Below are 14,156 nucleotides of genomic sequence, written 5' to 3' on the forward strand. Positions count from 1 at the left end.
TTATTAAAATGTTGGTTATTGGTCTACTTGTCAAATGATTTTCCTTTAGATAATCAGTTTTTATCAATATGTGAAAATGGGACTGTGGGAGTTGACAGCCTTTCCAAGTGAATTTGGTACTCTTCAGAAAAAGCAAAACATGGAAGTCCTCATTAACAAAAAAGTGGGGAATGACTAAACGTATCTATTTCCAAGATTGAAAGATAAAGTAAACATTTGAATATTAAAATTTGATTAAAAACTAAAATTTTAAACAATTTTTAGTTTTGAGCACATGGACACTATAATAATATGTATGTATGAGGTTCTGTTTTTAAATAAGTAGGGCCACATTTTTCTTTTTGAATTATGTGACTTACATGTAATTTAATAGGCTCTATACATTACTTTAAGATAATGGTAATGTGAATTTGTCTCTTAAGATTCCTAATTCTTAACACTGAAATATTACACATAGTAATACCCACTTTGTTTTTCCATAAATAGAGAGGATCTTTGAAAACCTATTTTAGGAGAAATGTGAGTTTGTACTTAGTTATTATAGATGAGTAATATACTAGAAAATCTTTTTCTTAATTTAGACTTCTTAAATGTTACTTTAGTCTAATTCTTCAAACAGTGTATTGTATTTTAAGTGTTATATTTAACAGTATATGTAGTAACAGTTGTTGAAGAATCTTTTCCTATAAAAGGTCACATACTTCTTGGGATCAAGTTGAGTATTTTCCTCTATGTTAAGTGTTAAGAATTACTGGGCAATAGAAATATGTGTGGGGCTCTAATAATGTATGTGAAAATAAAGAGTTGTTTGAAAATTTTTTGTTTTGGAGACTTGAATGTAGACTGTGCTGTTTTGAAACTGTTACACCCCCAGGAAACGCCATGTCTTTTAATCCTAATCCAATTTTGTTGGGGCGGCCATGTTCTTTTAATCCTGATCTAATATTGTAAGGAGGGGACTCTTGATTAGGTTGTTTCCATGGAGATGTGACACACCCAGTTGTGGGTGTGACCTTTTGATGAAGTTGTTTTCATGTAGATGTGACACATCCAGTTGTGGATGTGACCTTTTGTTTAGATGAGATGTGACTCCTTCCATTCAAGGTGGGCTTTAATTAGTCTTTAAGAGAGCTCAGAAGGGAGACAGCTCAGACACAGACATTTGGAGATGCAGATGAAAATGCCAGAGGACCCATAGGATCTGTGAGAGCCTTTTCAAACCAGAAGCCTGGAGAGGGGTCCAGCACACATTTCCAAGTTCCTTCCCATGAGATGTGAAGCAAGCCAGATCCCAGAGCTTTGCCCTGGAGAAGCTAAGTGTGAGCCCGTAGACACTTAGAGAGGAGGCTGCTGAAATCAGAAGCACAAAGCAGTGAAACAGGATCATGGACCTCAGATGCCAGCTATGTGCCTTCCCAACTGACAGAGAAATCCCGAACACCGTTTGGTTTTCCTTCAGAGTCAAGATATCTTTCTCTGGGTGCCTTAGTTGGGACATTTTTAAGACCTTGGAACTGTAAACTTGTAACTTAATAAATCCCCTTTATAAAAGCTATTCCATTTCTGGTATAGTGTATCCTGACAGCAATAACAAACCCAGAACGTACACTCGGTATATTTTTGTTATCTTTAATGAGGATGATATATAGACTAACAAATGGCTTATACCCAAAAATATGTAGTGTAGAAAAAAATTAAGGGTTTTCCCAACCTCATGTAATTGTGGACCCAGTTTTTTGAGTACATCTTTATTTCTACATGTGTAAAAATTAATGTGGGTTTTTTATCTTCATGTTTTCTATTTTAATGACTTACACAGTAGAACCATATCATACATTTACCTTACTTAAAAACCTGTATACAAGTTTGGCCAAAAAGAAAGGGAGAGAAATTAAGATATTTCACTTAATGCGTATGTGCCTTGCAGTGAATGTGAGCTGTGGAGCTTGCTTCCTTGATCAGCCTCAGTTCCTTTATGTGTGTCAGGCTGAGTGTGGATTTAGAGTTTAAAGGTATTCACAGTTTTCATACAATATGAAGTGCAAGCCAACTAATTAATCTAGTATTCAATCAAAGAAAAAGATAATTGGCTGTGAGAGAAAGTATGTCTTCAGTGTGCCGTACTAAGAGATTTTGACCATATGCAGTTTTTCCTTAGGTACTGATTTAGATCCTGATCTCTGAGAGACAGGCTACTAACCTGTTGTGCTTTTATGTTTAATTAAAAAAAATTAATATTCTGTTAGATTTTTGTGCCAGCCTGAATGATTATGACCCATTTTCTCTCAGATACATATTGTAGGAACCTCAAGAAGCATGATGCTCTGGGGACAGTGATCAACCTTGATAAGTGTCCCTTTAAGCCCAGACCAGTTTCTTTACTGCTCCCACCTTACATTTGTGTATGTTTTTTTTAATACAGTGTCTAAAGTACTTTGATCATGCGTATAAGTTAATCTTGCCTGTCATGTATTTGACACTCATTAAATATTTGAGGAATAATGAATAAGCATGTCATATTGGTATTGTTATCCCCATTTTAAAGATTAGAAACTGAAATTCAAATGAAGACAAATACATTGTCTTGTAAGTAGAAAATCTTGGCTCATATCCCGCTTCTGAAATTATATGATCTTTGGAAAATCTATTAGTTTTCTTGAATCTCTGTTTTCTCATATTTAAAATGGGGATGTTATCCCCTCAGACGGTTATAGGGAGGATTGAATGAAATCTTCTACACGAAAATGCAAAAATTTCAGATCATGAATGTTTCTGTTGTTTTTTTTTTCTACCCTAGTTGAAACTTATTCTAGTTTGTAAACCACAAAAAGAGGTGTGTCTTAGGTCACCACACAGTCTCATTCTTCCTGTTTTAACCTGGTCCTTCCCACACTAAGGGATAGAATTCTTGGTAACCAATTTTTAAAAATGGTCTGATAGCTTTATTTTCCCTGTTTACTCTTTTAAAAATTTATTTTGTATTTTTTATAGTTAAAAATAACATATATACAAAAAGCAATGAATCTCAAAGCACACCACAACAGTTAGTTATAGAACAAATTTCAGAGTTTGGTAGCTCGAAAGTTTAGATTTTCCCTTCCACCTGCTCCAAGATACTGGAGACTAAAGAAATATCAATATAATGATTCATCAATCTTGCTCATTTTTAATCCTATCTTCTCTGTTATAACTCCACCTCCTTTGATCTTTTTCCCACTTTAAAGGTATTTGGGGTATGCCCATTCTAAATTTTTCATGTTGGAAAGGACTGTTGATAATATGGGATAGGAAACTGGTTGATATTCTGGAGAGGCTGGCTCCTCTGGGTTTTAGGGCTTATCTGGTTTAAGAACCCATCTGGAGGTTGTAGGTTTCTGGAAAGTAATCATAGTACATGGAACCTTTGTAGGATCTCAGAGCCCCAGGTATTCTTTAGGGTTGGCTTTGGCTGGGGTTTGGCAAGCCATGGTAAATAGCAACATCTAGCTGAAGCTTGGATAAGAGTAGCCTCCTAAATAGCCTCTTGACTCCATTTGAACTCAGCCACTGATACCTTATTTTGTTACAATTCTTTTCCCCCTTTTGGTCAGGAAGGCACCACTAATCCTATGGTGCCAGGGCCAGGCTCATTCCTGAGGGTCATATCCCATGTTTCCAGGGAGACCTTCACCTCCATATGTCATGTCCTATGTAGTGGGGAGGGTAATGATTTTACAGAGTTGGGCTTAGAGAGAGAGAGGGGCCATATCTGAACAACAAGAGAGGTCCTCTGGAAGTAATGCTTGTGCATAACTATAGGTAGGCTTAGCTTCTCCACTACATAAATAAGCTTCACAAGAGCAAGCCTTGAGATCAAGGGCTTGGCCTACTGACTTGAGGAGTCCCTAATATTTGAGGCAGTATCTGGGAAGTAACCAAATTTTTTTTTTTTTGGCTTGGCAGGCACCAGGAATTGTACCTGAGTCCCCAGTATGGCAGGCGAGAACTCTGCCAGTGAGCCACTGTGGCCCACCGGTAACCAATTTTTTAAAAAAATATTTTTATTTAGAAATAAATACACACACATACATTCCATACATGGTTGTACACTTAGTGGCTCACAATATTATCACATAGTTGTGTATTCATCACCATGATCATTTTTTAGAACATTGGTATCACTCCAGAAAAAGAAATAAAAAGGGAAAAAAACCCCCCTCATTCATACATGCATACATACCCTTTACCCCTCCCTCTCATTGACCACTGATATTTCCATCTACCCAATTTATTTGGTAATCAATTTTTAAATTTCATCTTTTCATCTGAAAGGAAGAATATGAATTAGTAAATTATGACAGATAATGCTGCCTAGTTTTTATTGCCAGTAACCTTCTAAAATCTGTAAAAAAGAAAGTACCTCCTGCTTCATAATTCTGAAATGTTTTCCTTTCTGATGAGATCTTTTTAGATACTCTGCCATTACATAGTTAATTTTTTTTCTTAAATACCCAGTACACTGAACTTTGTAATAATTGGAAAATAATCTGAAACCTACGACAAATAAATAAACTAACAGAAAAAGTAAGCCATCACAGGAGAAAATATGAAATTGAATTATGCAGTCAAATAAATGGAAAACAACTTTGAGAAGGATTGTAGAGGAGTAACAGGAAAAATCACCAGAGCATTTTACTTGTTGGTTGTTTTCTTTCAGAAAAAGTCTTATCAGCTGGAGAAAGTTGTACTTTTCTTTGAACTAAGCTCTGGTTTCTGTGAAATCACATTTTGTATTCCCAAAGCTCCACTCTGCAATGCCAGCACAAACATACATCAGCAGCTGCACCGCGCTTTAAACAGTTAGCAACAAGGTATCAAGCAATTAATTATTCCATTTTAGAACCCTAACCATGACTTTTTAAAAACTTCTTTAGTTTTAGGAAGGAAGAAGAATAAGATAGAGTAAATATACCGTGAAAAGTACATATAAAATGGTAGTGTAGGTTAATTGAAAAGATTGCATTCTATCAGTAGAGGAATTTAGGAAGATGTCCCCATTTAAAAAACACAAAACTATTTAATGGTTTGTATTAACTGTATAATTGAGTGAATCTACTATAAGGTTTCTTTTTGATATTTAGATAAGTAGGTGCCATTCTAGTGACTCTGTTGTGGACTAGTGCATTGCACAGTGAAAGAAATGTTAAGAATTTCAAATTAAATAATGAGACCTCTTTTTTTATGATATGAAGGACTCAGACTTTTTTGCCCTAGTTCCTAACTTCACAGAGGTGTTCTCCTGGTTTAATACTTGTATTGATGTTATACAATTCACATAAATCTGACTTTATATTGCTGTTTGTGGTGCAATGTAAAGAAGAGTCAGAACATTTGAGTTACAGTCCTGGCTTTTCTACTTCTGGCTTTGTGTCTTTGATAGTTTACATAACTTCTCTTGCTCTTAGTGTCTTTATTTGTAAAATAGGACTAATAGTAGTTACTTCTATAACTCACAGGATTGCTGGGTAGTTTAAATGCGAATTTATTTGAAAGTGCCTAGTAAATTATAAAGTGCGGTTAAATATATTACCCAAGATATTATCTTTGAAATGAGAAGGAATATTTAAAAGGTACAATTGTAATTATTTCTCTTTTAATATGAAAGGTACTCTATTAGTCAGGGTTCTACAGAGAAACAGAACTGACAGGATATATATATCCATATATCTGTATCTATCTGTCTGTCTGTCTGTATGTTTATAAATATTAAAAGATTTATTATAGGAATTGGCCCATGTGGCCATGGGGATTGGCAAGTCTGAATTCCATAGAGCAGGATGCGCGTTGGGTACTCGAATGCTTTTTGACGAATTCCCCAGAAAAAGCTGGCTGGCTAAACTAGAGACAAAATTCCTCCTTTCTAATTGCTAGAATCATCAGTTCTCCCTTTAAGGCCTTCAACTGATTGGATGAAACTTCTCTTATTGCTGAAGGCATTCTTCTTTGTTGATTGTAGATGCAATCAGCTGTAGATTCAATCAGCTGACCAAATCCACAAAATGCCCTTGCTGTAGCAATCAGTCCAGTGCTTGCTTTACCAAACAACTGCATGGTATAACTTAGCCAAGTTGAAACCTGAATTTAATGATCACAGACACCAATCATAATCTTTATTAATTAGGGTGGGAATGCTCTGTCTCTTGTCAGTAGAGGATTAGGGAGAAGTTAAACATAGGGCTCAGATTTTAGATCATGTGTGCTCTTACACCTAAAAATTATTTCAATTCTAGAAATAGAGGTTACTTTGTGACCTTGCTGTTTACCTCTATACCACATTTGAAAATACCTGAGTGTGTGTGTGTGTTTGTATGTGTTGTGTGTATATGTGTCGTGCATATGTATGTTGTGTCTGGGTATAGAAAAATAATTCAGTAGGCATACTGAATTTTTCAGAATAAGATATTTTTCAGGAGAAAACTAGCTTGCTTGCTTGCTTCTTTCCTTCTTCCTAAGTTCTTTATGCCAGGCACAAGTTTATTGATTTGGCTCCAGTACTTGACCACTTTAAGTATGAAAACAGCCCCTCAGTTTGTTGTTTATATGTTATTTTAGTTTGTAAATGCTGCTGGAATGCAATATACCGTTGCATGGGATAGAATGGTATTAAAAAGGGAATTTATTAAGTTACATGTTTACAGTTCTGAGTCCATAAAAATGTCCAAACTAAGGCAACCAGATAAAGATACCTTGAATCAAGAAAGGCTCTTTCTTGTCTGTCACATGGGCATGTGGCTAGTATTGCTTCTCGCTTCTGATGCCAGTAGTTTCCTCTCTGAGCATCTGTGGACTTTTACTTAAGTCCTTCAGGACACAATTCTGGGTTCTGGCTTGCTTAGGCATCTCATAAGAAGGCACGTGGTGAGGTCTACTGGTCTCTGCATCTCCAAACACCCTTGTCTCAACATCTGCTCCCTGTGTTTGCACTCCAAATGTCTGCATCTCTGTCACCTCGGAAGCAACTGTGTCTTCTCCAAAATGCCTCCCCTTTTAAAGGACTCCAGTAAACCAATCAAGACCTTTAATAGGCAGAATTACATCATCTAATCAAAAGACCACACCCACATTTGAGTGGGTCAATCTCCATGGAAACAATCTGCTCAGAAGTTTCCATCCTACAATATTGAATCAAGATAAAGGACATGGATTTTCTGGGGTACATAATGTACCCCAGCAAACATGATTATTGGTTTTTGTTCTTATTAGATGCCTTTACAATAGATCTTTGAAATCTTCACTTGATGTAGCTATTGATAGGGATGCACTGTTTCCAGTTTATTGCCTTATATTTAACCATAAAGAATGGTATGCATGAATGTCTTCTCTTTCTTTGAGGAAGGTGTTCTGATATTACTCAATTGCCTGTGTAGTGAGGCCCAATTTAAATATAGCAGACAGGTGAAATTTTTTAGAAGTAGAGGAAATGACAACAAATGTATATTTTTGTTAATATCATTTGCTGATTAACGCGTTTTAATTGATCATCTACTCTAAGCCAGACACTATGCTAGATGCTGAAGATAAAATAGGAGTGAAAAGAGACATGTGTTCTGCCCTTGTGGAACTTATAGTTTAATGGAGGTAATAGACATTAATCAAATAATTTAAAATTGAAAGTCATAAACATTAAAAAAAGGTATGTGGTTTTATGAGAACATGCCTCACTTGGGAGAATAGAGAAAGTAATAAATACATGTTTGAATGACAAAAAGAAGTGAGAAACTACCCTTAATAGTCAATAATAACATCAGTATGTGTATCTTGTATATCACAGAGTTCGTTGTTATGAATTTTTTAAAGAAGATTATAGTAAAATTATGGGTGGAATAATTTTCCATTGGTTAGGTGAACATAAACAGTTTTGATATAATAAAGAAGTTTGTGCCACAAGATTATGGAAATAATGTTAAATATAAAAAACTTGGAACATTAGAGAAAAACTCACAATTTTATTTTATATGCTTGGAATAAGTAGAATAAGTCCATACACTAAATTATTATCCCTTTGCAGTACTTACTTTCTCATGTTCTGTGTATTCTGTCCTTGAAAAATAGGGAAATATGACCTTAGGAACTGTGCTGTGTTTGAAAGGAGTATGTGCCCTAGAAAAGCCATACTTTAATCCTGATCCATCTTGTGGAGGCAGCCATTTCTTTTAATCCCTGTTTAGAATTGTAGGTAGGAAACTTAATTATATTATCTCCACAGAGATGTGCCGCACCTAGTTGTGGGCATTAACCTTTGATTCGAGGGAGATATGACACCACCATTCCAGGTGGGTCTTGATTAGTTTACTGGAATCCTTTAAAAGACGGAACGTTTTGGAAAAAGCTTCAGAGCCATTAGAACCATGAGAGCCCACACAGCCAGACACTTTTGGAGATGAAGAAAGAAAACGCCCTTGGGGGAGCTTCATGAAACGAGAAGCTTGGAGAGAAAGCTAGAGGATGTTGCCATGTGCCTTTCCAGTAGAGAGAAACGCTGAACATCATCAGCCTTCTTGAACCAAGGTATCTTTCCCTGGATGCCTTAGATTGGACATTTCTATGTCCTTGCTTTAATTTTGACATTTTCATGGCTTTAGAGCTGTAAACTTATAACTTAATAAATTCCCCCTTTTTAAAGCCGTTCTGTTTCTGGTATATTGCATTCTGGCAGCTTGCAAACCAGAACAGAAACTATGAGGCTAAACAAAATAAAATTCTTTTCCTAAGAAATTAAAGGAGACAGTATTTATATTATTTTTTCATTGATGTTTTTACTTTTGTTGAAATTGAACTTTTAAAACCATTAGTTTTTTCCTTAGTCAATTTTGCTTTTTATTTTAACATGAACTATTTGTGCTGTTCTTTGAATTGCAATGCTTATAATAAATTTTTAAAGAACTTCATAAAGATTTTTACTTGTATAAAATATATTTTCTCCTTCATTTTTTTATACGTAAAGTCTAAATCTAAGCTTCAAGTTCCTTTAACTTTATTGTTTAATGTATTTGCTTACTGGTTATCTGTCATATAATACTAGATCTGTTTCCCCAAGTGTGCTAGTTTGAAACTGTTGTGTACCCTGGAAAAGCCATGTTCTTTAATCCTGATTCAATATTGTTTAGGGTGGAACCTTTTGATTAGATTGTTTCCATGGAGATGTGACCCATCCAGTTGTGGGTGGGACCTTTAGATAAGCTGGTTTTCATGGAGATGTGTCTCCACCCATTCAAGGTAGGTCACATACTGGAGTTCTTTAAGAGGGAACAATTTAGTAAAAGCTACAGAGCTGACAGAGACATTTGGAAAGGCAAAAAGAAAACACCTCTGGGCAAGCTGTTTGAAACCAGAAGCCAGAGCATGCCAGCCACTTACTTTCCCAGATCAGCCTTTCTTGAGTCAAGGTATCTTTCTCTGGATGCCTTAGTTGAACATTTTTATGACCTTAGAACTGTAAACTTATAACTTAATAAATTCCCTTTATAAAAGCCAACCCATTTCTGGTATATTGCATTTCTGGCAGCATTAACAAACTAAAGCACCAAGTATTTAATTTGATGTGCTAACAAGAATTGCCCTAACTAAAGTAATTTCTCTTGTTTAAGTGGAATGAAAGAGATATTTTAATAATATTTAAGTTCTTATTAATTGCTGAAACTGTAAGTAGTTTATAAATGATAGCAAATTTTGTATACTGTCAGCCTTTCCTCAGTATGCAGAGGAAACTGGTCACATTTCATGATGGCCCTTCTCACATTATCGCTTGCAGAGCTCCCTGAATGAATTTCATTTTTTTAATGGGTGCTGAAGTTAAAGATTTTTTAGTGAGTTGGAAGCAGGGGTAAGAAAAATATATGCTTTTGGGCCATATATTTTATTCAGGGGAATACTATAGCTTACACTCATTTTTTTCCTGGTTTTGTTTGACTGTTTAAAATTTATATTTATCAAAGAAGAGTAACAATTTATTTCATGTTAGTATTTGGTGTAGATTGTTCAGTACTAGGTGTTACCAGAAATACCAAACTGAAAATATTTTTTTTCTGTTCCCTCCCATTTTGCGGACGTAGCCCTGCTTTTGACATCCAGCAGTGTTATGCTGGCTTTGATTATATAATAAAACATGAAAAAAAAAGTTGAGTGTTTCAAACTGCATTGTAATTATATAATCAAATACATTGTAATTCTATCTATCAATTCCTGGTTTAGATGGTCTTCATGAGGGTCAACTGCAGTAATTAGAATTAATGGAGCATAAAATGCTTTTTCCCCTTTTGGGTAAGGGGCATTTTATTCCCTAGTTCTCAATCCTTATACTTTACAAGCTAGGATTTTCCCCTATTTTATAAACAACTTATGTTCAGTAAGAAGAATTACGCTACCCTCTCTGGTTAAAGATGGCAAGTTAATTAAACACAGGAAACATTTGTTAACTTAGTTCTGTATATTTTATAAAAAGTGTTAGAGGTCAGGGATGTCTCAGTTTTGCCACAAAGTAAATTAAAAGGAGATAGATAATTACTCTCATTTCCTGCCATTTGTACCACTATCCTATCCCAAATAACCCCCAAACCTCATCATTTGATAACAGTCATGCAGGTCAGTCATTATGAAAAAGTTCAGAAGAGATCATAAACCACCAAACTTCTCTCCACTGATCTGGCCATTTCTCTTGCACATGGAGTGATTTAACTGATAATGGTGTATCAGATGAATAGCACGGGGAGACCCAATTTCTCCACATGCTTTGAATGTATGATAACACAGGGAGTTGAGTGAATCAAGATCTCTGGCTAATGTCAGGCATGTAATTGGATGTATTTGTCTTTCTTCTTAAGATTTTCAATATTTTAATGAAATGAACCATAAATATATTGGAACTATGTATAAGATTTAGTCCATCATTTTTTTTTCTTTAACTGGCTGTAGAAAAAATATACTCTCACAGATAGTAACCAATTTTATAAATAAGTTGTATCTTTTAACTAAAATTATGACTTCTAACAAACCTCCCCTTTCTTTTACTTGAGAAGATTCTTGATCTTCGGTAGTAGTTCTTTTAAGATATTTTTTCAGTTTATGTTTTTCCTTTTCCTCCTCTTTGCTTTGCTTATTTTCTTCATTAAATCAAGAAAAATTTATGTAAGAAATCCAGGTCAACTAATTTCAGTGCACTTTCAAAAACACAGTAGGGCAGTACCACGGCGACTCAGTGGTAGAATTCTTGCCTGCCATGCGAAGACCCAGGCTTGATTCCTGGTGCCTGCCCATGAAAACAGTAAATAAAGTCAGAAGGCTTTTAGGCAGCAATGTTATGGTGATTATAAATTATTTTTAATAAAGTAGAAAAAATTACCTAAGTATAATTTGTGGACATTAGTACAAATTCCTAGTCCAGTGTATTTTTAGAGTCTTTAAAGAGTTTACCCAGTTGCATTCATTCCTATTTGATTTTATATCTTTGCTCTTTCCTATAACTTGTCTCTTTGTTGCTTTCTTTTATGCTGCTCCTGTTTGCAGTGCAGGTGTTTCATTAAAACTGCATCTGGTATTGGCATGAGACACAGAGGAACTTTGTATTTCATAAATGTCAACTAGATATTTTGTTCTGTGCATTTTTGCGAGTTTAAATATAGATGCAATATTGATATGCAGTAAATAGCTTAAAAGTGTACAAGTTAAAGTTAAATCTTCAGCTCCCTCAAAGAGATCTGTAGCTTTCAGAAAAATTCTTTGGGGATCACACATTTACTTGGAACTTTTAGCAGAGAGAAACGTTTTGCAAATGTATGAGAAAAATAGTTTCAGCCGGTCTCTTTTAGTAATTTCATTCCTACTTGTTTTTGTTAGCTTTTCATTTATATAATGTTTTATATACATTATATAAATGAAATATATATTTCATTTAGCCAGAAAAAACCATTTGTTTAAACTTTAGCCTAATTTAAGTGGTTCCAGGTAAAGTTAATTTTCAGGGTCTCCCAAAAGATGTTTTATGTTTTTTAAAAAGACGCTTTGAAGCATAACACTTTAGTTTTTTTTTTTAAAGAGCGCTTAGAAAATCCAATGCAAACATGATATACCTGCTGTTTAAAGCTGTGCATTAAAACACATTCATCATTAAACATGAAAGGCAGAGGTTTTCTAATTCGCCCTTAATTCACCTTATACAGAGTGAAGGCATTTCCTGACATGTTTAATGAAAACTTGGTATGTGAGAAAGCTAATGAGAACTTTAACTGAGTTTTCCTTATTTTTCAGGCTATGACATTTGCCATCATTTTTTCTTCACACATTCTTTATGTCATTACTATCAAAATTACATCAACATGGATAATACACTAACTGTGTACTCTTGGCTGTAGCCTGTACACCAATGTATGATTTTTTTGTAGGTGAAGACAATAAATACACATCAATTAATAAGTAAACACAAGACTGAAGTATATGACAATCCCAGGTCCTATTCTACAGTAATGTGAAATAAGGAGAGACAGTGCAATTTTTCATCTAAGTGAAATTTCTGAAGCATGATCTTTCATCTGTATATTGAAAACAGGAGTATATCTTTTTCCAGAAAACGCAAACCAAGTAGTTGAAAGATTGACAGCTGGGTGAAGAGAACACAACCTTAGATTTGGTTTCAGGTATCCAGAGTTTTAATCATAGCTCTAGTGATGAGGTGAGTAGAAATGCTTGCTTTTCACACAGCAACTTAAACACAGCATAATATCTCCACTGCTATACAGGTCATTTCCTGCTTCACTATTCTTCATGTACATACTACACATTGCGTTAATGAAAACCCCACCAGAAAGCTAGACTTTGCATTGTTTTGTATCTGTCACAGTCTGTGGGCATGACAAGATAAAGCTGCTATTAACCACTGAAGCACATGGAAGAATTTTATCTTTAAAAAGCCTCTGTTGAATGTATTACAAAAGTTTAAGAAAGTACTACATTTTAGAAATCCATTCATTTAGACAGAATATTTCAGAGCATTGCGTTTCTTTTCATCCAGTTTTTTCTGTGTGTAGGCTGCCTTAATGATAATTGGCACCATTTAATGCAGATGGCTGTATTCACAAAGAGAAGGCTAACTAAAGAGACACTTAGAATAATAACCTATGTAGCTGCATACAGTATGTCTTTCTTTTGCTAGCATTAAAGTGACTGTCTCTTTATTATGCACCCAGGGACTGTGAATCTATACAAGAATCGGAATTAGGAGAAAAGTTTGTTGTGCTTTGATATACCAAATATGCGTATTCAATTGACAAGAACGACAAGAGAAAAAAGTCACAAAAGTGATGGTGTGTGAGTTAAGAATGCCTGAGAGCAATTTCTTTACGTGACAAAGACAGAAAGACATTAAAATTGCTTTCTGTTTCTTTGTTTACAAATCATAAACAAATATCGGGACATGTTGATCTGTTTAATAGTGAAAACAATTTCCATAAAACATATATGGAAAAAAAGATGATGCCTAACTGTGTCGCAGTACTCTAGATAGGGAGACATGGTAAAGAGAAAGGTGGTGTTAGTAGAAGTCCTTGAATAAAAGCAATTGTGACAAATGGGGGTCCTCTTAGAAGGGCCAAGCCTTGCCATGTCCCACATGCTGATTCTTTGAATAGTCTTCTTGACAAGATCTATTTTCTCTGGACTGTAGAATTTATAGGATATGCTTAGCTAGCATTAACAACACAGCAGTTTCTTTTCCCTCACAGACCAGCCTGATTGAGCAAAGCAGAACATAAACAGAAAGTTATGTTAATTATTTACATACGACAAAGATAAATGCAAGTGGGTTTTGTGTTTATTTCATATTAATGCCTGGTCTATGAATGAATAAAGGAATTGAGAGTTTCTTTTTGTTTGTTCCACTTTTATTTTGTTAATTTTCAGGAGTACCTAATAATAATGTTTTGAAAACAGTTGGATACCTAGTCCTGGAGAGGTAATTTATTCATTCGTTTTTTCTTCTAATCTTTCAGCATAGTGATACTGAGTTTCTTCTTAATCTCAGATCATAGTCATAATGTATGGCAATAATGCTTTCTCTCTTCTACAGTATATTTGAGAAATATACACTGTACTTAGTTTATAGTATTCACAAAACCTTCTTTCCCATG

The 14,156-nt window shown here is 34.8% G+C and overlaps 1 long non-coding RNA gene across 13 annotated transcripts in view; it reads left to right on the forward strand.

The window, feature by feature from the left end:
• The window catches only part of LOC143665581 (uncharacterized), a 162,202-nt gene that overhangs the window by 31,513 nt on the left and 116,533 nt on the right, over positions 1–14,156 (forward strand). For 6 of the 13 annotated variants that reach the window (XR_013167081.1, XR_013167078.1, XR_013167088.1 and 3 more), the window contains exons 7-8: positions 12,417–13,334; positions 13,930–13,981. The exons of 4 other annotated variants lie outside the window; for them this stretch is intronic. This is a non-coding gene — a long non-coding RNA (uncharacterized LOC143665581). The remainder of the gene's footprint in view (positions 1–12,416; positions 13,335–13,929; positions 13,982–14,156) is intronic. 3 more of the 13 variants (XR_013167084.1, XR_013167086.1, XR_013167079.1) reach the window with 2 other exon arrangements.

The sequence above is a fragment of the Tamandua tetradactyla genome, chromosome 21 (assembly GCF_023851605.1).
Source record: "Tamandua tetradactyla isolate mTamTet1 chromosome 21, mTamTet1.pri, whole genome shotgun sequence".
Classification (NCBI taxonomy): Eukaryota; Metazoa; Chordata; class Mammalia; order Pilosa; family Myrmecophagidae; genus Tamandua; species Tamandua tetradactyla.